The sequence below is a fragment of the Taudactylus pleione genome, unplaced genomic scaffold, assembly GCF_031769625.1.
Source record: "Taudactylus pleione unplaced genomic scaffold, aTauple2 ptg000186l, whole genome shotgun sequence".
Lineage (NCBI taxonomy): Eukaryota > Metazoa > Chordata > Amphibia > Anura > Myobatrachidae > Taudactylus > Taudactylus pleione.
Window position 1 is genome coordinate 11,802,321 of NW_028284588.1, and position 27,644 is coordinate 11,829,964.

Genomic DNA, 27,644 nt, shown 5'->3' on the forward strand with positions numbered 1-27,644 from the left:
TGGCTGCATTCAGTAATGGGGGGGAGAGTGAGGGTTTTAAAGAAAAAAGTAGGGGCACAGACTGGCTGCATTCAGTAATGAGGGGGAGAGTGAGGGGTTTAAAGAAAAAAGTAGGGGCACAGACTTGCTGTATTCAGTAACGGGGAGGGAGAGTGAGGGGTTTCAAAAAAAAAGTAAGGGCACAGACTGGCTGCATTCAGTAATGGGGGGGAGAGTGAAGGTTTTAAAGAAAAAAGTAAGGGCACAGACTGGCTGCATTCAGTAATGGGGGGGAGAGTGAGGGGTTTAAAGAAAGAAGTAGGGGCACAGACTGGCTGCATTCAGTAATGGGGGGGAAAGTGAGGGGTTTAAAGAAAAAAGTAGGGGCACAGACTTGCTGTATTCAGTAACGGGGGGGAGTGAGGGGTTTAAAAAAGAGTAAGGGAACAGACTGGATGCATTCAGTAATGGGGGGAGAGTGAGGGTTTTTAAGAAAAAAGCAGGGGCACAGACTAGCTGCATTCAGTAACCGGGGGAGAGTGAGGGGTTTAAAAAAAAGTAAGGGCACAGACTGGCTGCATTCAGTCACGGGGGGGAGAGTGAGGGTTTTTGAAGAAAAAAGTAAGGGCACAGACTGGCTGCATTCAGTAATGGGGGGGAGAGTGAGGGTTTTAAAGAAAAAAGTAGGGGCACAGACTGGCTGCATTCAGTAACGGGGGGGAGAGTGAGGGGTTTAAAAAAAAAGTAAGGGCACAGACTGGCTGCATTCAGTAATGGGGGGGAGAGTGAGGGATTTAAAAAAAGTAAGGGCACAGCCTGGCTGCATTCAGTAACGGGGGGGGAGAGTGAGGGTTTTAAAGAAAAAAGTAGGGGCACAGACTGGCTGCATTAAGTAACGGGGAGGGAGAGTGAGGGGTTTAAAAAAAAAGTAAGGGCACAGACTGGCTGCATTCAGTAATGGGGGGGAGAGTGAGGGTTTTAAAGAAAAAAGTAGGGGCACAGACTGGCTGCATTCAATAACAGGGGGGAGAGTGAGGGGTTAGAAAAAAGTCTGGGCACAGACTGGCTGTATTCAGTAACAGGGGGGAGAGTGAGGGGTTTAAAGATAAAAGTAGGGGCACAGACTTGCTGCATTCAGTAACGGGGGGAAAGTGAGGGGTCTAAGAAAAAGCATGGGCACAGACTGGCTGCATTCAGTAATGGGGGGGAGAGTGAGGGGTTTAAAAAAAAGTAAGGGCACAGACTGGATGCATTCAGTAACGGGGGGAGAGTTAGGGTTTTTAAGAAAAAAGTAGGGGCACAGACCAGCTGCATTCAGTAACGGGGGGGAGAATGAGGGGTTTAAAAAAAAGTGAGGGCACAGACTGGCTGCATTCAGTAACGGGGGGGAGATTGAGGGGTTTAAAAAAAGTAAGGGCACAGACTGGCTGCATTCAGTAACGGGAGGAGAGTGAGGGTTTTAAAGAAAAAAGAAGGGGCACAGACTGGCTGCATTCAGTAACGGGGAGGGAGAGTGAGGGGTTTAAAAAAAAAGTAAGGGCACAGACTGGCTGCATTCAGTAACGGGGGGGAGAGTGAGGGTTTTAAAGAAAAAAGTAAGGGCACAGACTGGCTGCATTCAGTAATGGGGGGGAGAGTGAGGGGTTTAAAAAAGAGTAAGGGCACAGACTGGATGCATTCAGTAACGGGGGGAGAGTGAGGGTTTTTAAGAAAAAAGCAGGGGCACAGACTAGCTGCATTCAGTAACGGGGGGAGAGTGAGGGGTTTAAAAAAAAGTAAGGGCACAGACCAGCTGCATTCAGTAACGGGGGGGAGAGTGAGGGGTTTAAAAAAAAGTAAGGGCACAGACTGGCTGCATTCAGTCACGGGGGGGAGAGTGAGGGTTTTTGAAGAAAAAAGTAAGGGCACAGACTGGCTGCATTCAGTAACTGGGGGAGAGTGAGGGGTTTATAAAAAAGTAAGGGCACAGACTGGCTGCATTCAGTAATGGGGGGGGAGAGTGAGGGGTTTAAAAAAAAAGTAAGGGCACAGACTGGCTGCATTCAGTCACGGGGGGGAGAGTGAGGGTTTTAAAGAAAAAAGTAGGGGCACAGACCAGCTGCATTCAGTAACGGGGGGGAGAGTGAGGGGTTTAAAAAAAAGTGAGGGCACAGACTGGCTGCATTCAGTAACTGGGGGGAGAGTGAGGGGTTTAAAAAAAGTAAGGGCACAGACTGGCTGCATTCAGTAACGGGAGGAGAGTGAGGGTTTTAAAGAAAAAAGTAGGGGCACGGACTGGCTGCATTCAGTAATGGGGAGGGAGAGTGAGGGGTTTAAAAAAAAAGTAAGGGCACAGACTGGCTGCATTCAGTAACGGGGGGGAGAGTGAGGGTTTTAAAGAAAAAAGTAAGGGCACAGACTGGCTGCATTCAGTAATGGGGGGGAGAGTGAGGGGTTTAAAGAAAAAAGTAGGGGCACAGACTTGCTGTATTCAGTAACGGGGGGGAGAGTGAGGGGTTTAAAAAAAAAGTAAGGGCACAGACTGGCTGCATTCAGTAATGGGGGGGAGAGTGAGGGATTTAAAAAAAGTAAGGGCACAGCCTGGCTGCATTCAGTAACGGGGGGGGACAGTGAGGGTTTTAAAGAAAAAAGTAGGGGCACAGACTGGCTGCATTAAGTAACGGGGAGGGAGAGTGAGGGGTTTAAAAAAAAAGTAAGGGCACAGACTGGCTGCATTCAGTAATGGGGGGGAGAGTGAGGGTTTTAAAGAAAAAAGTAGGGGCACAGACTGGCTGCATTCAATAACAGTGGGGAGAGTGAGGGGTTAGAAAAAAGTCTGGGCACAGACTGGCTGTATTCAGTAACAGGGGGGAGAGTGAGGGGTTTAAAGATAAAAGTAGGGGCACAGACTTGCTGCATTCAGTAACGGGGGGAAAGTGAGGGGTCTAAAAAAAAGCATGGGCACAGACTGGCTGCATTCAGTAATGGGGGGGAGAGTGAGGGGTTTAAAAAATGTAAGGGCACAGACTGGATGCATTCAGTAACGGGGGGAGAGTTAGGGTTTTTAAGAAAAAAGTAGGGGCACAGACCAGCTGCATTCAGTAACGGGGGGGAGAATGAGGGGTTTAAAAAAAAGTGAGGGCACAGACTGGCTGCATTCAGTAACGGGGGGGAGATTGAGGGGTTTAAAAAAAGTAAGGGCACAGACTGGCTGCATTCAGTAACGGGAGGAGAGTGAGGGTTTTAAAGAAAAAAGAAGGGGCACAGACTGGCTGCATTCAGTAACGGGGAGGGAGAGTGAGGGGTTTAAAAAAAAAGTAAGGGCACAGACTGGCTGCATTCAGTAACGGGGGGGAGAGTGAGGGTTTTAAAGAAAAAAGTAAGGGCACAGACTGGCTGCATTCAGTAATGGGGGGGAGAGTGAGGGGTTTAAAAAAGAGTAAGGGCACAGACTGGATGCATTCAGTAACGGGGGAGAGTGAGGGTTTTTAAGAAAAAAGCAGGGGCACAGACTAGCTGCATTCAGTAACGGGGGGAGAGTGAGGGGTTTAAAAAAAAGTAAGGGCACAGACAGGCTGCATTCAGTAACGGGGGGGAGAGTGAGGGGTTTAAAAAAAAGGAAGGGCACAGACTGGCTGCATTCAGTCACGGGGGGGAGAGTGAGGGTTTTTGAAGAAAAAAGTAAGGGCACAGACTGGCTGCATTCAGTAACTGGGGGAGAGTGAGGGGTTTATAAAAAAGTAAGGGCACAGACTGGCTGCATTCAGTAATGGGGGGGGAGAGTGAGGGGTTTAAAAAAAAAGTAAGGGCACAGACTGGCTGCATTCAGTCACGGGGGGGAGAGTGAGGGTTTTAAAGAAAAAAGTAGGGGCACAGACCAGCTGCATTCAGTAACGGGGGGGAGAGTGAGGGGTTTAAAAAAAAGTGAGGGCACAGACTGGCTGCATTCAGTAACGGGAGGAGAGTGAGTTTTTTAAAGAAAAAAGTAGGGGCACGGACTGGCTGCATTCAGTAATGGGGAGGGAGAGTGAGGGGTTTAAAAAAAAAGTAAGGGCACAGACTGGCTGCATTCAGTAATGGGGGGGGAGAGTGAGGGGTTTAAAAAAAAAGTAAGGGCACAGACTGGCTGCATTCAGTCACGGGGGGGAGAGTGAGGGTTTTAAAGAAAAAAGTAGGGGCACAGACCAGCTGCATTCAGTAACGGGGGGGAGAGTGAGGGGTTTAAAAAAAAGTGAGGGCGCAGACTGGCTGCATTCAGTAACGGGAGGAGAGTGAGGGTTTTAAAGAAAAAAGTAGGGGCACGGACTGGCTGCATTCAGTAATGGGGAGGGAGAGTGAGGGGTTTAAAAAAAAAGTAAGGGCACAGACTGGCTGCATTCAGTAACGGGGGGGAGAGTGAGGGTTTTAAAGAAAAAAGTAAGGGCACAGACTGGCTGCATTCAGTAATGGGGGGGAGAGTGAGGGGTTTAAAGAAAAAAGTAGGGGCACAGACTTGCTGTATTCAGTAACGGGGGGGAGTGGGGGGATTAAAAAAGTGTAAGGGCACAGACTGGATGCATTCAGTAACGGGGGGAGAGTGAGGGTTTTTAAGAAAAAAGCAGGGGCACAGACTAGCTGCATTCAGTAACGGGGGGAGAGTGAGGGGTTTAAAAAAAAGTAAGGGCACAAACTGGCTGCATTCAGTAACGGGGGGAGAGTGAGGGGTTTAAAAAAAAAGTAAGGGCACAGACTGGCTGCATTCAGTCACGTGGTGGAGAGTGAGGGTTTTTGAAGAAAAAAGTAAGGGCACAGACTGGCTGCATTCAGTAACGGGGGGGAGAGTGAGGGTTTTAAAGAAAAAAGTAGGGGCACAGACTGGCTGCATTCTGTAACGGGGGGGAGAGTGAGGGGTTTAAAAAAAAAGTAAGGGCACAGACTGGCTGTATTCAGTAACGGGGGGGAGAGTGAGGGATTTAAAAAAAGTAAGGGCACAGCCTGGCTGCATTCAGTAACGGGGTGGAGAGTGAGGGTTTTAAAGAAAAAAGTAGGGGCACAGGCTGGCTACATTCAGTAACGGGGGGGAGAGTGATGGGTGTAAAAAAAAAGTAAGGGCACAGACTGGCTGCATTCAGTAATGGGGGGGAGAGTGAGGGTTTTAAAGAAAAAAGTAGGGGCACAGACTGGCTGCATTCAGTAATGAGGGGGAGAGTGAGGGGTTTAAAGAAAAAAGTAGGGGCACAGACTTGCTGTATTCAGTAACGGGGAGGGAGAGTGAGGGGTTTAAAAAAAAAGTAAGGGCACAGACTGGCTGCATTCAGTAATGGGGGGTAGAGTGAAGGTTTTAAAGAAAAAAGTAAGGGCACAGACTGGCTGCATTCAGTAATGGGGGGGAGAGTGAGGGGTTTAAAGAAAAAAGTAGGGGCACAGACTTGCTGTTTTCAGTAACGGGGGGGGAGTGAGGGGTTTAAAAAAGAGTAAGGGCACAGACTTAATGCATTCAGTAACTGGGGGAGAGTGGGGGTTTTTCTGCCTATTCTGTCAGTGCCAGGCCCCACAATTTCTGGTGGCAGCCCTGTGTGTATATATATATATGCTAGACAAAGGTACTGTTTATAGTGCTACAGCAAAAAATATCTGTGTATATGTCCTTTAAATTGATGTCTTCCAAAAATACACTCCCCGTATGACAGGTGGCCGCCAATTTTCTCCTGAGAGACTGTTGCTGTATCGTCGCAAATGGTAGTAGAGTTTCTAAAAAGGAGGTGAGAAAAGGCGCTCTCTGGTGTAGTATTTTAGAAATATCTGAATATTGAAGATAAGTATTAAAAGTACCTTCATCAATTAATAAACAGGCATATCAGGGATATTTTTATGGAGCCAGCGTGTTCTCATTCTCAATATGAATCCCAATATCGGCAGATAACTTTATCAGATGTGCCTCGGAATTCTGAACAATCACTTTGGTTCTGCTCCTCCCCGTACATTCAATGGTGGAACATGCAGGTATATAGAAGGAATTGCGCTCTCAAAATGCCATATTTTTTTGAGATTTTATTGCGACATAATAAACAAACAGAAAGACAATAAGGTTCTTACATTAAAAGTAGGTGGGTTTCTAGGGAGACAGTAGGCATGGGATAACCGAACAGCACCTCAAAATATATATATATATATATATATATATATATATATACACACATACATACAGTCTATATAATAAGATGCCACTACCTCACTTTCACCAGGGGGCTTGGTAGTGGTTAGTGGTGGTGGTGGGGGGGTCAGTGTGATGAAGATTTGCCTAGGGTGCTGAGATTCCTTGAACTGGACCTGTGCATACAAATACAAATACTTTCATCCAATGATAGCTCAGAGATGTGGCTTGCCAGTGTTAGGAGTAAATGCTAAAGTTATTACTAATGTAATGGAGAGCCATATATACATATATAAACAAGAAGGAACAGTGTCTCATTTTCAACATAAAATGTTTTTAAATACAATCTCCACCACATCTATAGTTTAATCATTGGCCAGCTAGATTTATAGCTGTATTATTTCAGGACAGTCAGCCCTGAAATATCAAATATGTTGTCTGAACATTAACTAGCAAACAGAGCACTTGCAATCTATGATTAATTTCCAAATTAAGAAAGCTGTTTTTAAGGATGGTGAAAATGCACAGTCTACGAGGTTAGAATTACAAATGAAATATGCATTGAACAAATCTGTCTCTTGACTTAAGTTATTTAACACTTTGTTACTTGCTATAGAAAATTACATGGTTCCATAATGTGCAGTAGAAATCAGTGGGTACTGACCCATATCAATTTTCTCTGACATTATGATTGCAGATGATAAATATATGTAGTTTGCACACTTGATTCAATAACTTTTAACATTCATATTTGGTATTTTAAAGAAATACATCTATGACTACTTTTGCAAACAACAAAATGATATGTTTATAAACAACACTAATGGTGCATACACACGGTCAGATTTTTCCTTCAGATATGAACGATAACGATTTAAAAATCGTTCACTCGTTCATATCTGAAGGAAAATCGTTCATATCTGACATGCCTGAACGATGGACGATCAACGATGCGCGTTCCCGATGGTCAGATAACGATTTCTGACATCTGATGTGTTTGCAGTCAGACTTGGACGATTCCATTCATTTTAATACAATGGAAAGCACAGAACAGACTCCCTTGGTCAAAGTTCTGCCCGGTGCACTCCAGCATGAGGTCCAACCCAGACCCAAACCAGACTATTAGGCATCCCAGACCAATTACTACCCCTCTGTGAAGTTTTCATCCAAATCCACCCAGTGTAAGGCCCAGTACAGGCTCTCTTGGTCAAATTTCTGCCCAGCATACACCAACGGAAGGTCCAACCAGGACTACATCCCCCTAGTATGTCTTCTGGGACTTTCTTCACTCTGTGAAGTTTTTGTCAAAATCCATCCAATGGAAGGCCCATAACAGGCTCCCCAGGTCAAACTTCTGCCCAGCGGGAGGTACGACCGGAACCATAACCCCCTAAACCTGGCCAGGATCCAACTGGACTACCTCACGTTGGTTTCATCCCAATCAGTGCAGGGGTGTCCAAAAGCATAAACAGACAGACAAACAAACAGACCTATTAATATTATATATAAGATTACAATTCTAGTAAGGTTGACAAAAATGTGCAGGCATTTAGCAGTTGAAGTGAGGAGACTTTTGGGGACTGTACTCTGGTAGCTAAAACAAATTTGAATACATGAAGTAAACCTGATATTCATATTTTATATGTTCTCAGCTCACAGAAGCTAGGTGAGTAATTTTAACGATTAATTTGGTTTTATTTATCACACAGTTTAAACTATATACTGTTAATAATTTCATGTTCCCACGATCCAGCAATTGATGAGTACCATAAAAATAGAATACAACACACATTTGGAATTTAGTTCAATTCTAAGGATCTCTTTGAGAGGAACAGTAAGTCTCCAAGCACACTATGTCATATTATTTCTAGGTGCCTGATATAACTGTAGGAGAGGTGAGTTCAAAATGTATGCCTCACCTAAATCACTAAATTGTTATTCAGTGAGAACACGCTTTTTTTTGGGGGGGGGGGTCCCCTGCACAGGAAATATTCCTGTTTTCCAAAAAAAAAATCATTATACAAAAGTTTTCATTGACCTTTGTTATCAGAGGTGTAGCAATGAGAGTAAGTTTGAACATTGGCCCCAGGCACTGCTCTACAAGAGGTACAGTACTGTCCAGTGGCTGAGAGTACTGCTTAAAAGAATGGCTGAAATCTTTTCAGATGGCCTTTTTCACTGACTCCTCTCTTGTTGTCCCAATACTCACCATTCATGGTGTCTGTGAGACGTCATCTGATTTTCTTTTTATTTTACCAGGTCTAAAGGTTATGCACAGATCAAACTGCAGGAAAATCAAGTATCACTTGGCCTGTTGGTGATTTAAGCACTGGCTCTTTAGGAGATACAATAGACTTTTGTGCTTAGTATACATCATCACCCAAAAGTGTAACCCCTTACGCAAGTATCTCCACTCCTTAAGAGTGAAATTCAAAGTCAGAAGTTCTTTGTCACAGATTATATTATTTCTCTTTCATAAACTTGCGAGAGAAAAAACACAACAATGATGTAATTCACTTCTGGAGGATTGCTGGGAGAGAGCTGCTCCAACCCGAATGGAGGAGACATTTACTTCATGGAATATCATGGAATAACTTTTGAAATATGTCAGGCTGCATAAAAACAGGGGCAATGGAAAAGGCCTGCGCATGTATAGAAAAGTATGGGAAGCTTCTGATAACCATAAGATTAGAAATTGGTGTGATCCTCGCACAGCTAAGAACTAGTCCGGTGTCGGGAGCTGCTGAGTGTTAGAGAAGTCTAGTTTCTATCAATAATGTCTATATAATTCAATAAAGTACACAGAGCGCTCACCTATATAATGTGTGAATGAACTGACTCAATTTCTAATATGAACGACTATAGAATGATACACAGATGTATAAAATCAAATCGAATTTATTATATGATGGGAGACATAGTGCTCCAAAAGTGGATTGAAATGTATATTGAATGCAGTATAGAACTGTGGCCGGAGAAACGCCCAGGAGGTTAGTAGGCTCCTTTAGGGTGCCTCTATTTGTAGTTTTCCTGGGAAACGTAGGAAAGCTACGGATAGAGGCACTCTAAAGGAGCACTGTGTCTCCCATTATATAATAATATTCAATTTGATTTTATATATCTGTGAGGCATTCTATATTTATTCATATTAGAAATTGAGTCAGTTCATTCACACATTATAATATAGGTGAGTGCTCTCATATAACCATAGCTGGTTGTTGGCATATTCCTAGTGAGAGCTGTAATAGGTGCTACCATGGAAACAACAGTGTGTACTATCGCTGGGTCCATAACGACACCGCATCCATGAATGTACTGTATCCAAGAAAGGGTATTTTATCATGTGCAAAGTGGCTTTTTTCTAACTTGCAGAACAGTTGATTTTTCGAAAAATGTGACTGATGTTCTAGAAAGTGAGAAACAATATATTTTTAGTAAAAAAACAAAATTGGGTAATTGGTGTAGCGCTGACTAAAACAACAGTGTAAAACATAAACTTGTATACGTATAAAAATACATTCATGAAAACAATAGTAAAAACAAGAGTTAAAGAATGACTACTGTCGTATATCACTTCTACAAAACTGCTGGTTGTTAGAGACAATATGTAGTATAAATGGTATAAATAATATAGACAAAATTGTTTAGTGTAAAGATGCAATTAAAGCACAGGTACAGTACAGTTGCTTAATTATAACTGCAAAAATGCCAGGCATGATTCAATCTAAGAGAGGCATATATCTCAATCTGATGCAAATAAATCCAGAGTCAGTGGAACTTGAAATTCTTTCTAAGTAAGTATGTTAATTACTGTTATTATACACAGATGACCAAGCAACATGATCCGGTCAATATCCTGACACATGGGATGCCGACGGTTAGAATCCCGGCATCGGGTTAATTTTAGGATTCAGGGAGGGGGAGGTTAGGTTTAAGCACCGGGAAGGGAGGATTAGGGGTGGGGAGAGGTTAGGATACCAACCCAGGGCTGGCTCCAGGCATGCTCCATGTATGTGGAAGCACAGGGGCAGCGTGGTCCAGCTGCATAAGATGCCTGCCCTCCACCCACCAAGTGCCATTATTAGTTTATGCTCTGGGGCAGGGTGCAGTGAAGGAAGGGGCAGGGGGAGCACAGGATGGGGCTGGTTGCCAAGACACCAAGCACCGGCCCTGTACCAACTGACAGGTATCCTAATCCTCTTGGCAACTGCACTTTGGCCGCCGGGATCCTGAGCGCCGGCATCCCATACCTAATCCCAAGTAACAGAATATATCCAGAGAGTTAACATCTTACTTAAAATGGTTAGTGGAACAATTGTCCCTCCTTATATAGTAGATGACAGGTGAGAATGCTGAATAGTGACAATGTTAAGGATGTATAGTCCGTTTACATAATTGCTTTAATCAGTGCAACATCTATTCACCAGTTTTGTATTCACTGTTTGCTCCTTTGAAAGATTGCAGGTCTCACCAAAGTAGTAGCTGCAGATTATCTGCCTTTAAACTAGAGATGAGCGGGTTCGATTTCCTGAGAACCAAACCCACCCGAACTCTGGGGATCTGAGTCAGATCCGAGCCGGCTCGGGTTTTCCCACCTGACTCGGATATGAAAACGAGGCAAAACATCATCATCCCACTGTTGGATTCTCGCAGTGTTTGGATTCTATAAAGATCCCACGATTCGCCGCCATTTTTCATTCCGGCTGTGGAGAGTTAAGAGAGGGAGGGAGCTGTGCTGTGCTGTTGTTAATACTTGTTAGTGTTAATTAATTGCACACTGATGCCGTGCATAGGGGCTGGCTACTGTTGTCCATAAGGGTTGGCTGGCTGTTGTCTGTAGAGGGGCTGGCTGGCTGTTGTCATGTCCATAGGGGCTGGCACGCTGTCGTTGTTCTGTCCATAGTGGCTGGCTCGCTGTCGTTGACCTGTCCATAGGGGCTTGCTGGCTGTAGTGCTGTGTTGTCCAGGGGGTGCTCTGTCTTTCAAGAGGTGCTCTTCCCCCCCCCCTCCAGTGTGAAGAAAAAATAAAAAAAAATTGTGTTAGCCACATTTGTCATGAATGCAGGGGTGCTATGCTGCTGTCTGTTAAGAGGCTGCTTGCTCTTTTCAGGGGTTCACCCCAGTGTTAAAAAAAAAAAAACATTTTTTTTTTATGTGGAGTGTTAGCCCACACCTGTCATCGGCATAGCTGTGCGGGGGTGCTGTGCTGCTGTCTGTTGAGGGGCTGCTGCCCAATAAATAAACATTTTTTTTGTGTGCATGTCAGCCACACCTGGCTGTCACTGTCATCGGCATAGCTGCGCAGGGGTGCTGTGCTGCTGTCTGTCGAGGGGCTGCTGCCCAAAAAATAAATAAATTTTTTTGTGTGCGTTTCAGCCACACCTGGCTGTCACTGTCATCAGCATAGCTGAGCAGAGGTGCTGTGCTGCTGTCTGTCGAGGGGCTGCTGCCTCTTTCAGAGGTTCACCCCCAGTGTGAAAAAAGCAATCAATTTTTTTCTGTGTGTTGTTAGCCACAGCATCAGTGAAAAAATCAAAATTATTTTTTTTATTTTATTTTTTTTATTTTGATAAATATTTTTATTGCATTTTGTAAACAAAACCAATAATAAAAATCTCTTTTTTAAAAAAAAACAAACAAACATGAATATTGCAATGAAAACTTTTTTTTAAGTTACTGGTTTACAAAAAGGGTTTTTTTATCTTACACATAGCAGAAATGTTATCCTAACAGCTTATAAAGGTATATGCTCTAAAAAACTAAAGCCTATATTTACAAACCTATATAGAATGGACATCCTAAATTCTAAAACTGTTCTATTCAAAAACATAAACAAAAGCAAAGATTATAAGTCTAGTGTGTTATAGTTTGTTATTATGATGTTAGTATGTAAAAGGCCAAAAATTGGGTGGACCACACATGGCTGATTGATCAACCATGGTGACTGGATTAGTGTCATAAGGAAGAGGAGGCTGCAAACTGGGTGTCATGTTATGAGTTGGCCACATGGGGTATGTTGCTGTTAAGGGATCAGGCTGGTTATCAGTGGACACATTATTATAGTTGTTGTTATTCTGGGTTGCCATCTCCTGAAGGGTGTTTACCAACAGATAGAGACTACTTATCAGCTCAGGCATAGACACTTCCTGAGGTACAGAGCTCTGCTCTCTGGAGGGAAGCCAAATAGGTGGGAGCCCCTGTTCCAACATCTGAAGCTCTTCCCTCACCACATCATCTATTATAGATGAAAAAAAATGTCATCGAGGACATCTAGCTCCTCTTTCTGTACCCTGCTCACCCTTTTTGGACAGGAAGTCCGGGATGGATGATTTGGAAGAAGAAGGTCTAGCAACAGATGGGGATGGTCATTATCAATACCTGTTCCCCCCAGTGGGTGTAGTCTGGGAGGTATTGGTTGGCATGCAGGCAGCGGAATAACAAAGGTCTCCATGATGTCTGTGCTCACTATTCCGTATTTCAGTTTGCGATTCAGGTAGGAATAAAGTTGGCTACAGAACACAGAATCACTAAATGTCTTAGTGCATTCAGGCCAGATACGATCCATGAATTCCCAGACAGATTCCGGATAGATGAATCCTTTGCTTGTGATAATCTTTGGTAATACCTGCCAAAGGTGGGTGTTATAGCCAGACACTTTGAAGGCTGTAACTTTGAACTGCTTTATAGAAAACATGTGAATGAAACCTTTCCACACTGGAGAACATGATGGAGAAATCCCTTGAAGTTCAGCACCTAGAGCATCTTTTTTATGTTCTCTGAGGCTTCTCCTGAATGTGAAGAAAGGTTATCCACACTGTAGTCTTCCATTGTGACTTTTTAATTGTGATTTCAACGTTGTCCACTGGCTGAGATCCATCTCATCTGAAGGTTGAGTTTTCCCCATGCAAATGAGATAATTAACATCCAGAAGGGGACCCTTATGTTTAACTGTAGTGTCATTCTCTCTTTTGGCAGAATTTGCACAATCTTGGGGGCACCATGATAAATCAGACAGATCCTCCAGGTTAAACATCTGATCTAGTGTTGCAACTATTTCTATTAAACCTCTGTGTGTGGGTTTAGTCATCTGCCACTTGTGGTGGAGCTCTTTTTCTGCTTTCTCAATGATCTCCAGAGTATGCTGTCTCTCTTGGTTTCTCCAATTTGTCAGCTCCAGTCCAGCCATTTCTGTTGGGCTCAACTGAACAAGACACTGTGCAGTGATCTCCCCTAATACCACATGCTGAAAGAAAATCTTATTTTCTGGGTCTTTCAGATTGAAGAGGAGACTTCTGTACTTATTTTTGTACCTCAAACCACCATTATACAAGTTGTTGTAAATTTCTTTCTCTACATTATTTGCCAATTTTTTTCAATATTTCCAGATGCACATCAAGATTTTTTGTCTCCTGAACTCTCTTCAGCAGAACTTCATATAGTGTCTGTACTGTGGTGGTCTGAATCTCTTTAGGTGACTTGCCTGAAGCCAGCATCAGGGAGGAGAGAGTCTTCAATCTTTTACACATTTTCTTTTTTGACTTTCCTATGGGCTGTAATACGTTTAGGGATTCTGGTCTTGCCAACAGGTCTCTTGTCCTTTTTGTATCGAGCATAGTGGTTAAGGGTGTCTGAGATTGTTGTCTATCCTCTTCATGTATTATGTTAAAATCATCATCATCATCCTGGATGAGAATGTGCTCTCCCTGACACATTTGGTCAGAACAACTCTCCAGCTCATCCAATAGTTGTACTTCTTTGGAATCTGTATTCCAATATCCTAGCAGTTGGCAAGTTTGGTCTTCTTTCTTAGTTTTAACAGGAGAGACTCTGTTCATCACTGAGATATTGTTCAGAGTAAGTGCATTCACATTTTTAGAAATATGGTTTTCTAGAGAATGCTCTGTCGACCATTTCACATGAGGAGATTTCAGCTAAACTGTAAATCAAGATTAGGATCAGACAAGGTATTAAATGGAGTTTCTACCACAAACTTCTCAAATATTCCCAATGGGCTGTAACATTCATGGTTCTGTGGTGGCACAACATAGTTAGCAAGATACACATAAAATAGTTTTTCCATTTTCTCACTTTCTTGATAGATCTCCACAACCACTTTCTCCGGAGCTGTCACATATAATAAACCGGCTGTGTCAGCATGGCCACCACTTCTATAGGCCTCTCTTGAATAATAAAAGTGTTACCTGATGTGCCATGTTTGAAGTTGAACTGCCATGTGTTTGTGCCACCCACTGTTGCTGCATACCTTAGCCAGCCAGCTAGCTTGGTGCAAATTTTGGGCCTAAACTGGATGAAAACAATATAGTGAGCTGGTCAAAATTGACTGGAAATGAATGGAAATAAATGTTATTGAGGTTAATAATAATGCTGTAGGAACAACAAAAAGCCCATTTTATGTGATTTTAGCTGTTTTTATGATTTTTAAAAAAAAAATCCAGATCCAAAGCCAAAACCGAAAAACAAAACAGGGAGGTGAGGTTTTGGCAAAACCCATCCAGATCCAAAACAAGGGAGATCCAGATCCAAAACCAAAACCAAACTACGGGGGTCAGTGCACATCTCTACTTTAAACTGCTCACTTACCAAACAGCACCTTATTCATTCTTTCCTTATTTTGAGTAGATTACAATTTCGCTAAACAGGTCTTAAAAAATTGTAACAAAGTCACAGTTTAAAGGGCATTGTCAGATATTCATAGTGGCTAACTTGGCTATTAAAGGCAGTCTTCTACTCGTCATTGCATATTAGGGGTGAGCGGGTTCGGATTTCTGAAATCCGAACACCCCGGAGCCCCCCCGATCCAAGGCCGATCTGAGTCAGGCTAGACTTTTCCTGCCTGACTCGGATCTGAAATCGAGGCAAAACGTCATCATCCCGCCTTCCGGGTCTCGCGGGTTTTGGATTCTATATAAGGTACCCACGTCGGCACCATTTTCTCACTCGGCTGTGGACAGTGAAGAGGGAGGGTGGTAGTTAGGGCTGGCTGGGCTGTGTAGTATAGTGTAGTGCAGTGTAGTGTTGTGCTGTGCTGTGCTGCTGTTGTCCATAGGGGCTGTGTCCACTCCTCCAAAGTCCATAGGGGCTGGCTGTGTTGTGCTGTGCTGCTGTTGTCCATAGGGGCTGTGTCCACTCCTCCAAAGTCCATAGGTACTGTCTGTGTTGTGATGTGCTGCTGTTGTCCATAGGGGCTGTGTCCACTCCTCCAAAGTCCATAGGGGCTGGCTGTGTTGTGCTGTGCTGCTGTTGTCCATAGGGGCTGTGTCCACTCCTCCAAAGTATATAGGGTATGGGTGTACTGTGTTGTGCAGTCAGTTGTCCATAGGGGCTGTGTCCACTCCAAAGTCCTGTGCAGTGTCCCAGTCCTAAAGAGGTGCTGTAGTATTGTCCAGGTGGTGCTCTGTCCATCAGGGGTGCTCCCCCAGAGGGCAAAAAATAATATTTTTTCTGTGTTTGTGAATTGTGTGCGCAGTAGCCGCACATGCAGCAACAAAGTAGCGCCAAGCGTGCGCCTGTGTCATAAGTAAAGGGCCGGCTGGCTTGACCATTAAAGGGTGCTGTAACCCCCAAAGTGCACTCCAAACCAAATAAAAAAATATTTTCTGTGTTTGTGAATTGTGTGCACTGTGGCTGCACGTGCATCAACAAAGGAGCAGTGCCAAGCGTGCGCCTGTGTCCCATAAGTAAAGGGCCGGCTGGCTTGTCCGTTAAAGGGTGCTGTCACCCCCAAAATGCACTCCAACCCAAATAAAAAAATATTTTCTGTGTTTGTGAAATGTGTGCACTGTGGCTGCACGTGCATCAACAAAGTAGCGCCAAGCATGCGCCTGTGTCCCATAAGTAAAGGGCCGGCTGGCTTGACCGATAAAGGGTGCTGTAACCCCCAAAGTGCACTCCAACAAAAATAAAATATTTTCTTCTGTGTTTGTGAATTGTCTGCACTGTACGTGCATCCTCAAAGCAGCATCGCCAAGTGTGCGTCTGTCTGTTAAAGGGTGGTGTAACCCCCAAAGTGCACTCTAATAAAAATAAAACATTTTCTTCTGTGTTTGTGAATTGTCTGCACTGTACGTGCATCCTCAAAGCAGCAGCACCAAGCGTACGTCTGTCTGTTAAAGGGTGGTGTAACCCTCAAAGTGCGCTCCACAAAGAATAAAAAAATCTTGTTTTTTTTTCTGTCTTTGTGAATTGTGTGGGCTATAGCTGCACCTGCATCCTCAAAGCAGCAGTGCCAAGCGTGCGTCTGTCTGTTAAAGGGTGGTGTAACCCTCAAAGTGCACTCCACAAAGAATAAAAAATTATTCTTTTTTTCTGTCTTCATGAATTGTGTGCACTGTAGCTGCACGTGTCCCATAAGTAAAGAGCTGGCTGACTTATTTCTTAAAGGGTGGTGTAACCCACAAAGTGCACTAGTCTCCAACAAAAATATAAAATTATTTTCTGTGTTTGTGTACGCCTTAGCCGCACGTATATATCAATATAACATAAATGGAGGACCAAACTTTCTCAGATAAAAGTAAAATAGGGAAAGATCAAGAACCACTTCTTCCTAGTGCTGAAACTGCTGCCACTAATCATGACATAGACGATAACATGCCATCAACGTCGTCTGCCAAGGCCGATGCCCAATGTCATAGTAGAGGGCACATACAATCCCAAATGACAAAGTTCAGGAAAATGACCTTAAAAAAACATTTAAATCATCTGAGGAGAAACGTAAACTTGCCAATATGCCATTTACGACACGGAGTGGCAAGGAACGGCTAAGGTCTTTCCCTATGTTCATGACTAGTGGTTCAGCTTCACATGACGATGGAAGCCCTCCTCCCGCTAAAAAAATCAAATGAGTTAAACTGGCAAAAGCACAGCGAAGAACTGTGCGTTCTAAGAAGATATCACAAATCCCCAAGGAGAGTCCAAGTGTGGTGGCGGTTGCAATGCCTGAACTTCCCAGCACTGGATGGGAAGAGGTGACTCTTTCCACCATTTGCACACCCTCTGCAAGTGCTGAAAGGAGCACCCACAGTCCACTTGCTGATATGCAAATTGAAAATGTCACTGTTGAAGTACAACAGGATGAGGATACTGGTGTAGCTGGCACTAAGGAGGAAGTTGGCGAGGATTCTGATGGTGATGTGGTTTGTTTAAATCAGGCTCCAGGGGAGACAGTTGTTGTCCATGGGTTGAAAAAGCCCATCACGGTCATGCCTGGGCAGAAGACCAAACATTCCACCTCTTTGGTCTGGCAATATTTCTATCCAAATCCGGGCAACAACTGTCTTGCCATATGTACCATATGTAAAGGTGAAATAAGTAGGGGTAGGGACGTTGACCACCTAGGAACATCCTCCCTTATACGGCACCTGCAGCGCGTTCATAAAAAGTTACAGTCAAGTTCAGAAACTTTGGCTAAGACCGTAAGCAATCCAGGGACACCTAAATCCCATTGTCCTGTTGTATCCAAGCACCTGCAAACCACACCATCAACTCCCTCCTCATCAATTTCCTCCTTAGTCAGGATCGGAAGTAGTCTTGCAGGCCATGTCACTGGCATGACTGACTCTCCTATCCGGGATTCCTCCGGAGGATCCTGCATTGCTATGCCTACTGCTGCCGCTGCTGCTGTTGCTGCTGCTGGGAGTTGTTCATCATCCCAGAGAGGAAGTAGGAACACTACTACTTTTACTAAACAATTGACCCTCCAACAGTCCTTAGCGAGGAGGATGAAGTACGACAGCAGTCATCCTGAAGCAAAACGTATAACTGAGGCCTTGACTGCTATGTTGGTGTATGACGTGAGTCCGGTATCCACCATTAGTGCAGTGGGATTTAGACAATTGATGGTGGTAGTGTGTCCCCGGTTCCAAATCCCATCTAGATTCCACTTCACTAGGCAGGCGATACCGAGACTGTACAGAAACGTCAGAAAGTGTCCTCAATGTCCTGCAAAATGCGGTTGTACCCAATGTCCACTTAACCACGGACATGTGGACAAGTGGAAAAGGGCAGACTAAGGACTATATGACTGGGTAGATGTATCACCTTATGCAGCAACAACAGCAGCGTCACCAGTAGCAGCATCTCAGAAACGCCAGCTTGTTACAAGGCAGGCTACGCTGTGTATCACCGGTTTCAGTAAGAGGCACACCACTGACAACCTCTTATAGAAACTGAGGGAAATCATCGCCCAGTGGATTACCCCACTTAGACTCTCCTGGGGATTTGTGATATCTGACAACGCCACCAATATTGTGCGGGCATTACATCTGGTCAAATTCCAGCACATCCCATGTTTTGCTCACACAATAAACTTGGTGGTGCAGAATTTTCTGAAAAGCGACAGGGGCGTGCAGGAGACGCTTTGAGCGACCCGAAAAATTTCTGTCCACTTTCACCATTCAGCGACTGCGTGCCAAAGACTGGAGCGCCAGCAAACACTCTTGAACCTGCCCCGCCATCACCTGAAGCAAGAGGTTGTGACGCGATGGAACTCAACCCTTTATATGCTTCAGAAGATGAAGGAGCAGCAAAAGGGCATTCAAGCCTATACATCCACCTATGACATAGGCAAAGGAGGGGGTATGCACCTGACTCAAGTGCAGTGGAGAATGATTTCTGTGTTGTGCAAGGTTCTCCAGCCCTTCGAACTTGCCACACGTGAAGTCAGTTCAGACACTGCCAGCTTGAGTCAGGTCATTCCCCTCATCAGGCTTTTGCAGAAGCAGCTGGAGAAAGTGAAGGAGCAGCTAAGATGGAGCAATTCCGCTTGGCATGTGGGACTTGTTGATGAAGCCCTTCATTCGCTTTGCCAGGATTCCAGGGTGGTCAATCTGTTGAAATCAGACCACTACATTTTGGCCACAGTGCTCGATCCTAGGTTTAAAGCCTATGTGGTGTCTCTCTTTCCAGCCAACACAAGCCTGCAGAGGTGCAAAGACCTGCTGGTGAAAACACTGTCAGCTGAAGCGGAACGTGACACGTCAACAGCTCCTTCTTCATTTTCTCCCGCAACTGGGGCTGCCAGGAAACAACTTAGGTATCCTAAGCAACCCGCTGGCGGTGATGCAGGGCAGGCAGGACCAAGTTTGGACATCTGGTCCAGACTGAAGGACCTGGCAACAATTTCTGACATGTCTACTGTCACTGCATATGATACTGTCACCATTGACAGAATGGTGGAGGATTACATCGGTGACAGCATCCAAGTAGGCATGTCAGTCAGTCCGTACCTGTACTGGCAGGAAAAAGAGGCAATTTGGAGGCCCCTGTACAAACTGGCTCTATTTTTCCTGAGTTGCCCCCCCTCCAGTGTGTACTCCAAAAGAGTGTTTAGTGCAGCCGGGAACCTTGTCAGCGAAAGGCGTAGGAGGTTACTTCCACAAAATGTGGAGAAGATGATGTTCATAAAAATGAATTATCAACTCTTCCAGGGAGACCAGCCTCCAGAACGTACAGAGGGACCTGTGGTGGTGGATTCCAGTGGGGATGAATTAATACTCTGTGATGATGAGGATGTACACAACACTGAAGAGGGTGAGGAATCGGTGGATGAGGAGGATGAGGACGACATCTTGCCTCCGTAGAGCCAGTTTGTGCAGGGACAGATTAATTGCCAGTTTGTTTTGTGGGGCGCCCAAACGAACCAATCATTTCAGCCACAGTCGTGTGGCAGACCCTGGCGCTGAAATGATTGGTTTGTTAAAGTGTGCATGTCCTGTTTATACAGCATAAGGGTGGGTGGGAGGGCCCAAGGACAATTCCATCTTGCACCTCTTTTTTTTCTTTGCATTATGTACTGTTTGGGGCCTAGTTTTTCAAACTGCCATCCTGTCTGCCACCGCAGTGTCACTCCTAGATGGACCACGTGTTCGTGACGCCCACTCGTGTCGCTTAGCATAGTCATCCAGTTACCTCGGTGCAACCTTTTGGACATAAAAACACTATTGTGAGGTGTGAGGTGTTCAGAATAGACTGGAAATGAGTGGAAATTAAGGTTATTGAGGTTAATAATAGCATAGGAGCAGAAAAACCCACAAATTCTGTGATTTTAGCTGTTTTTATGCTTTTTTTCAAAAAAATACAGATCCAAAACACAAAACCCAGAACCCAAAACTCGGAAGGGTGGTTTTGGCAAAACCAATCCAGATCCAGAACACGAAGAAAGAACCAGATCCAAAACCAAAACACCAAACACGAAAAGTGGCCGGTGCACACCCCTATTGCATATGCAAATCAAATAATAGGCTCTGCAGAAACACAGAGTTCTGTAAAAATACCCCAAGCTCCATGAAGAGGGACAAATGAAGCATCACTGAAGATTTTCCATAATCTACAGTACTCTGATAGCACTTGGTAAACAAAAGTGGGTGGATCTGCCCACAAGTAAGAAGATCAATGGGTCTGTCTCATGCATAATGTTATGGGATAAAGACAAAGACATCCAGAATGCTGGAATACTGTACTGGAATGATCAGAGCTGCATCAGTAACAACCATTGCTAAACTTCGATGATGCATTACTTTGTGTATGCAATGGTCTTCACTCTACAGCCAAGAGACTATCAAAGCAGATATCCATTCAAGAGGATGAGAATTCAGTTGGAGCCAAGGAAGGCATAAAATTACAGTGCTTATAGTGCAAGGAGGCCAAGAGGACTAAAGGGTTTGTCCAGAACTGAATTGTGCAATTTGGCATTATATTGACATGATGGCAGTTAAAAAAAAAAAAAATCTCCAAAGGCAAAATCTTTTTAAGCTAGTTTGGAATTCAAAACTAACTAAGTAAAAGCCCTGAGACACCAGTCCAACTATAATTCCAATAGGAACCAATTCCTCCCCTGGTCTAGACCTTTATCCCCTTATATGACATACCATGTTTATCACTCTCTATAGAAGTATTAAAATATTATTATTAATTAATGTGAGCATTCTTAGCTGCAATAAATAGATCTACACAATGCTGCAAGTCAACTATTATGTTGGAATATTAACAGTTCCTTATTTGATTAGTCCATTTTTCCAAGCTTTAACATCACTTTATCCCATACATTCTCAATAGTGTTTAAATCACTAGATTTTCCAAGTAACTGAAGCATGTTTATTTTCAGCTCTTTAATAAAGTCCTTGAAGCATACTGTAACTATAAGCAAGTGCATGCTGGAAAATTCCATCCCCATCACTGTAGCTGCAAAAACTCTGCACCTTTCTGAATACATAATTCCTTCAATGTGCTTTGCAGGCCCTATAGAGGTTCAGTTTGGTTCCTTTGTGAAATACATTTTTGTACAAAGACATGAGTTTCATCAGTAAACATAACCTTTTTGCCAATCATCAATGGCCCAGTCTGGTATTTTTGGTTAATGCTAACAAATTGTCTTCTATTTAGTTGTCTTCTATTTAGTTTTATCAATATTTTTACAGTTCTTCCTACTTATAGAAGTCTGAGCTGCAGTGTTATGGACTCATCAGTACAACACTAGCTTTTAGTTTTAAGCAGCATTGATCAGTAGGTCCTGAGAAATGATGTAGGAGTCACACATAGAAAACAATGGCCAGATAGGACCTCAAAGGAAGATACTATCAAATCTCTATTTTAACCAACTGAGGAAAAATTAACCTTCTCCCTTCGTCACCCCCAGCAGTTCTAAGCTTCATTATCACATACAGACAATTGAAACACTATGCATGGATCATGCATATGGTGGCTTGCAAAAGTTTTCACTCCTATAAAAAGGTAAAAAAATTGTTTCAGTATTACAAATGACACAAATTTTGTTCCATACAATATATTTATTGCAAACCAGTAGGCTCTTAAACTAAATATTCAAACTCATAATTCATGATTTGTTTGCATAAAAATGCTTAGTTCATAAGTATTCAACCCCTACAGAGTAGTTATTGGTAATAGCAGCTTTAAGTCTGTTGGAATAAGGTTGGGATTGCTTTTTGAACATTCTTCCTTGCATATTTGCTCCAGGTTGTTCAGGTTGATTGTGCGATGCTTGCGGACTGCAATTTTTCAATAATGTCTTTTAATAGTTCCTTGCAGATTTTCTCCAGGTGATTCAGGTTGGTTGAATGATGCTTGTGGACTGCCCAAGTCATTCTTTCTTAATAAGTGTGACCAGAAAGATTAGTGTTTGATTTATGTGACTCTTGCTCCATGTTAACCATGTGTGTAAACCTGTGTATATTCTCATATCGAGCCTGATTTGGAGAAATATGCTATGCCGATGTTTTTGCAGTTGAGTGATTATCAGTAAACTGGTAATCGATCTAAGTTGCACTGCACATGTGTCAAAGTAATTTACCATAGTGAATCACGACTTTTTAGAAGTGTGAGTGATACGCCCTCAGCAATTGGGGGAGGTAATGGGGAGTGGCAGCAAAAATGCATGCATGTTGCAATCATTTTTGGGTCATGGCACTGCCTGCATCTGTTTTCCTGTACGCAGGAACCATGGCTCAGGCATCACACTTCCCATGGCCATTCTGTGGAACCCAAAGCTTACTCAGGACTGTGACAATCAAATGATTTGCAATTGATGCTATGATATTTTACATAGATGCTTGGATTTGCAAAGCTGCAGGTGGGCATCGCAATACATCTGAAGCGTGGCTGCGATATTTGCATATTTTCACATAGCGTACACAGACACAGCTGCAATGCCATTAGAGTACTTCTTTGAATCAGGCCTATTATCTGAGTTAAAGGCTTTGACAGATAGTGCATCAACAGAATATGTTGTATGTAGAACTAAAGTTTTTCATCTGTTCACATAGTGACATGTGCAGGCAAGTTGTTATGAATTTAATAAAATATGCTGAATTAGGTAGTTCTCATAATAATGACAGTGGTGACATTGACATTTCACGTAGATAAGATAAGAGATAAGACAAAGGAATGAACCGGAAGTAGCCTCTGTGCATTCCATAGTGCACTCCAGCAACCAAGGAGGTAGACAAAAAAGTTTGGTCGCCACTGTTGACACCATCTAGTTGTGTAAGCTCATGCATGAGCGAGTATAAATAAAAATTTGTGCTGCAGACCTGCGTTTTTGCATCCCAGTATAGTTGCCATGTTTATGGGCCTGATTCCAAATCAGATGGATCTCTCCTCATAGATGCAGATAACAATTTTTACCATATTCAGACTCATAATAAGCCTGGCTTAATATCAATAGAGATGTGCGCTGACCCTCGTGTTTTGATTTTGGTTTTGTATTTGGATCTGTATCTCCCCTGGTTTTGGATCTGAATCTGGTTTTGGATTTTTTTCCTTGGTGTTTTGTTTTTCGGTTTTGGTTTTGGATCTGGATTTTTTATTAAAATATCAGAAAAACAGCTAAAATCACATAAAATGGGCCTGTTTTTGTTCATACAGTATTATTAACCTCAACAACATTTATTTCCAGTCATTTCCAATCAATGTTGACCACCTCACAATATAATTTTTTTCATCTAGTTAAGGCCAAAAGGTTGCATCCAGCTAGCTGGCTGACTAAGCTAAGCGACACAGTGGGAGGCACTATCATTTGGCAGTTCAGCTTCCAAGTTTCAACACAGATACAGTGTTTTATACAGTGTGGGTTGGATACAACAATAGTGCACTTACTGTGACAGCAGTGTCGGCAGTGTGGGGTTCTGGCGGTGTCCTCAATGTGAGAGTGCCAGTGGTGTCCTCAATGCGGAAGTGCCATCACTGTTGGCAGTGTGGCGGTGTTGGCAGAGTGGGGGCCATGGCAGTGTCCTGAGTGCATAGTGCCAGCAGTGTCAGCAGAGTGGTGGTAACAGTGGTGTCCTCAGTGCAGGAGTGCTGACAGTGTCAGATGTGCAGGGATACCCTCGGTGTGGGAGTAGTGGCAGTGTGGGGTCACTGATGGAGTCCTCAATCTGTGGGGCAGTAGTGCGGGGGTGCTGGCAGTGTCCGTAGTGCAGGGTGCCGGTGGTGTCAGCAAAGCAGGGCTGCCAGCGGTGTCCTCATTGCATGTGTGCTGACAGTGTTGGCAGTGCCATGGTGCTGGTGGTGTCCTCAGTGTGGAAGTGCTGGCAGTGTCGGCAGTGTGGGTGTTGCTGATGGTGTCCTCAGTACATGGGATGGCAGTGCTGCGGTGCTGGCAGTGTCCTCAGTCAAGGGTACCGGCAATGTCGGCAGTGCAGGGGTGCCAGCGGTATCTTCAGTGTAGGTTAGCTGGCTGTGTTGGGGGTTGCTGATGGTGTCATCAGTATGTGGAATGGCAGTGCTGCAGTGCTGGCAGTGTCCTCGGTGAAGGGTACCGGTGATGTCAGCAGTCCAGGGGTGCCTGTGGTGTCCTCAGTGCAGGTTTGCTGACTGTGTCAGCAGTGCAGGGGTGTTCTTAATGCAGGGTGCCAGCAGTGTCGGCAGAATGGGGGTGCCAGCGGTGTCCTCAGTGCATGTGTGCTGACAGTGTCAGCAGTGCATTGGTGCTGGTGGTGTCCTCACTGTGGGAATGCCGGAAGTGTCGGCAGTGTGGATGTCACTGATGGTGCCCTCAGTATGTGGGGCAGCAGTGCAGGGGTGCCTGCAGTGTCAGCAGTGAGGGATGCTGCCAGTGGTGTTGTCGGCAGTGGTGGATGCCGGTGGTGTCAGGCAGTGGAGGATGGCGGGTGCCATCTTCTTTTGCTTCCTGTGTGTTAAATGTAGGGGTGAGCGGGTTCGGATTTCTGAAATCCGAACCCCCCCGAGCCCCCCCGATCCGAGTCCGATCCGAGTCAGGCTCGACTTTTCCCGCCTGACTCGGATCTGAAATCGAGGCAAAACGTCATCATCCCGCCTTCCGGGTCTCGCGGGTTTTGGATCCTATATAAGGTACCCGCGTCGGCGCCATTTTCTCACTCGGCTGTGGACAGTGAAGAGGGAGGGTGGGAGTTAGGGCTGTGTAGTGTAGTGTAGTGTAGTGCTGCTGTTGTCCACTACTTCAAAGTCCATAGGGGCTGGCTGTGTTGTGCTGTGCTGCTGTTGTTAATAGGGGCTGTGTCCACTACTTCAAAGTCCATAGGGGCTGGCTGGACTGTGTTGTGCAGTCAGTTCTCCATAGGGGCTGTGTCCACTCCAAAGTCCTGTGCAGTGTCCCAGTCCTAAAGGAGTGCTGTAGTGTTGTCCAGGGGGTGCTCTGTCCATCAGGGGTGCTCCCCCCAAGTGCTAAAAAAATAATATATTTTCTGTGTTTGTGAATTGTGTGCGCAGTAGCCGCACGTGCATCAACAAAGTAGTGCCAAGCGTGCGCCTGTGTCATAAGTAAAGGGCCGGCTGGCTTGACCGTTAAAGGGTGCTGTAACCCCCGAAAGTACACTCCAGTCCAAACCAAAAAAAAATTATTTTTTGTGTTTGTGAATTGTGTGCGCAGTAGCCGCACGTGCATCAACAAAGTAGTGCCAAGCGTGCGCCTGTGTCATAAGTAAAGGGCCGGCTGGCTTGACCGTTAAGGGTGCTGTAACCCCCGAAAGTACACTCCAGTCCAAACCAAAAAAAAAATTATTTTCTGTGTTTGTGAATTGTGTGCGCAGTAGCCGCACGTGCATCAACAAAGTAGTGCCAAGCGTGCGCCTGTGTCATAAGTAAAGGGCCGGCTGGCTTGACCGTTAAAGGGTGCTGTAACCCCCAAAGTACACTCCAGTCCAAACCAAAAAAAAAATTATTTTCTGTGTTTGTGAATTGTGTGCGCAGTAGCCGCACGTGCATCAACAAAGTAGTGCCAAGCGTGCGCCTGTGTCATAAGTAAAGGGCCGGCTGGCTTGACTGTTAAAGGGTGCTGTAACCCCCAAAGTACACTCCAGTCCAAACCAAAAAAAAAATTATTTTCTGTGTTTGTGAATTGTGTGCGCAGTAGCCGCACGTGCATCAACAAAGTAGTGCCAAGCGTGCGCCTGTGTCATAAGTAAAGGGCCGGCTGGCTTGACCGTTAAAGGGTGCTGTAACCCACAAAGTACACTCCAGTCCAAACCAAAAAAAAATTATTTTCTGTGTTTAGCCGCACGTATATATCAAATCGATATAACATAAATGGAGGACCAAACTTTCTCCGATAAAAATAAAATAGAGAAAGATCAAGAACCACTTCCTCCTAGTGCTGAAGCTGCTGCCACTAGTCATGACATAGACGATAACATGCCATCAACGTCGTCTGCCAAGGCCGATGCCCAATGTCATAGTAGAGGGCACATACAATCCCAAATGGCAAAGTTCAGGAAAATGACCTTGAAAAAGACATTTAAATCAGCTGAAGAGAAACGTAAACTTGCCAATATGCCATTTACGACACGGAGTGGCAAGGAACGGCTAAGGTCGATCCTTAGTATGTTCATGACTAGTGGTTCAGCTTCACATGACGATGGAAGCCCTCCTCCCACTAAAAAAATCAAAAGAGTTAAGCTGGCAAAAGCACAGCGAAGAACTGTGCTTTCTAAGAAGATATCACAAATCCCCAAGGAGAGTCCAAGTGTGGTGGTGGTTGTGATGCCTGACCTTCCCAGCACTGGACGGGAAGAGGTGGCTCTTTCCACCATTTGCACGCCCCCTGCAAGTGCTGAAAGGAGCACCCACAGTCCACTTGCTGATATGCAAATTGAAGATGTCACTGTTGAAGTACAACAGGATGAGGATACTGGTGTAGCTGGCGCTGAGGAGGAAGTTGGCGAGGAGGATTCTGATGGTGATGTGGTTTGTTTAAATCAGGCTCCGGGGGAGACAGTTGTTGTCCGTGGGATGAAAAAGCCCATCACGGTCATGCCTGGGCAGAAGACCAAACATTCCACCTCTTTGGTCTGGCAATATTTCTATCCAAATCCGGACAACAACTGTCTTGCCATATGTACCATATGTAAAGGTGAAATAAGTAGGGGTAGGGACGTCAACCACCTAGGAACATCCTCCCTTATATGGCACCTGCAGCGCGTTCATAAAAAGTTACTGTCAAGTTCAGAAACTTTGGCTAAGACCGTAAGCAGTCCAGGGACACCTAAATCCCGTTGTCCTGTTGTATCCAAGCGCCTGCAAACCACACCATCAACTCCCTCCTCATCAATTTCCTCCTTAGTCAGGATCGGAAGTAGTCCTGCAGGCCATGTCACTGGCATGACTGACTCTCCTATCCGGGATTCCTCTGGAGGATCCTGCATTGCTACGCCTACTGCTGCCGCTGCTGCTGTTGCTGCTGCTGGGAGTCGTTCATCATCCCAGAGAGGAAGTAGGAACACCACTACTTTTACTAAACAATTGACCCTCCAACAGTCCTTAGCGAGGAGGATGAAGTACGACAGCAGTCATCCTGAAGCAAAACGTATAACTGAGGCCTTGACTGCTATGTTGGTGTTAGACGTGCGTCCGGTATCTGCCATTAGTGCAGTGGGATTTAGACAATTGATGGAGGTAGTGTGTCCCCGGTTCCAAATCCCGTCTAGATTCCACTTCACTAGGCAGGCGATACCGAGACTGTACAGAAACGTCAGAAAAAGTGTACTCAGTGTCCTGAAAAATGCCGTTGTACACAATGTCCACTTAACCACGGACATGTGGACAA

The 27,644-nt window shown here is 44.6% G+C and overlaps 1 pseudogene; it reads right to left on the reverse strand.

Moving 5' to 3' along the window:
- Nucleotides 1-11,973: 11,973 nt before the first annotated feature.
- Nucleotides 11,974-27,644, reverse strand: part of LOC148519659 (death-inducer obliterator 1-like) — a 108,888-nt pseudogene continuing 93,217 nt past the window's right edge.